Here is a 1,472-nt window from a genome sequence, read left to right as displayed (position 1 = left end):
TAGAACACGTTGTTCCAAGCCCCATCCTACCTGGCCTGGAACACTTCCAGGGATGGGGCAGCCACAGCTTCACAGTGCTCACAGTGTTTGGTGTTACCTATTTGGGGTAGCTTAAGTGTCTGTCCACTGCATCCTTGGTAGAGGTGAAAGAGTTTTTTTATTTGGTTTTAACTTTGTAAACAAACTTGATGTGTGTGTCAAATCTTAAAAAATATTTGAAGAAATGAGAACTTTAAAGCTGCTTTTTCAGTCCATTATTTCTTGTCCAAGCATCCTCGTTGAATCCAAAGGCAAACAGAGCTCCTGGGAAGGGGATAATAGAAGAAAAGTGGGGCCTGAGCAACTGATCTAGTGGGTGGCATCTCTGTCTACAGCAGGGGGGTCAGAGTTAGATGCTATTTAAGTTCCCTTCCAACACAAGCCTTTTTATAAGTCTATGCTAGAAGTCCCATTTAAAGTGTCTCCCTGCTGCATATGCACAAAATCAATGGCTTCCCATTGCCCTTTGTTAAAAAGGCCTTTCTGCAAACGGGAAAAAGGTGGGAGCCTCATGTCTAAAGGAGGCTGCATAAAATATTAATTAACTGTGGTATTTGGCAATCGAAATAGACATCCCGGTAGCGGCCGTCAATAAGAGTGGGAGTGAGAATGGGCTGCCTGTGGCCGGAGCGACGAGGGCCGGCTCCGGGCACTGCCGAGCCCTCCCTGCAGCCCAGCGGGATGCTGGAATGCAGTCTGGGGAGCAGAGTTATCGGAGCAGCTGCCACCTGCCTAGCAGCAAACACCAGCGTGGAAATTTCCACGCGGCCGGAGCGGGGCCAGCAGGTGGCACTGCGAAGTAGCCCAAGACGAGCATCCCCTCATCCCGGCTGTATCCCAGCATCCCGGCTGTACCCCAGCATCCCGGCTGCATCCCCTCATCCCGGCCGTATCCCAGCATCCCGGCTGCATCCCAGCATCCCGGCTGTACCCCAGCATCCCGGCTGCATCCCCTCATCCCGGCCGTATCCCAGCATCCCGGCTGCATCCCAGCATCCCGGGTGCATCCCCTCATCCCGGGTGCATCCCAGCATCCCGGGTGCATCCCCTCATCCCGGCTGTATCCCCTCATCCCGGCTGCATCCCACCATCCCGGCTGTATTAGCTCCCGGCGCTCCCCGGGCTGAGGCTGCTGACAGACCACAGACTTTTTATTATTGCCATTCTCTACACCCCCGCTCTCTCTCATCCGCCCCACACAGTCCTACCTCCCCCCGGGGAGAAAGTGCAGTAATCAGCATGAGTGGAAAGGAAAAGCGAGAATACCCAAAAAATGTAGTTAATCCTGAGAAAACTGTGTCCTGTCCTGTCCTGTCCTGTCCTGTCCTGTCCTGTACTGTCCTGTCCTGTCCTGTCCTGTCCTGTCCTCTCCTCTCCTCTCCTCTCCTCTCCTCTCCTCTCCTCTCCTCTCCTCTCCTCTCCTCTCCTCTCCT

Source organism: Parus major, chromosome Z (assembly GCF_001522545.3).
Source record: "Parus major isolate Abel chromosome Z, Parus_major1.1, whole genome shotgun sequence".
NCBI classification, from domain to species: domain Eukaryota; kingdom Metazoa; phylum Chordata; class Aves; order Passeriformes; family Paridae; genus Parus; species Parus major.
This window is presented reverse-complemented; position numbering follows the sequence as displayed.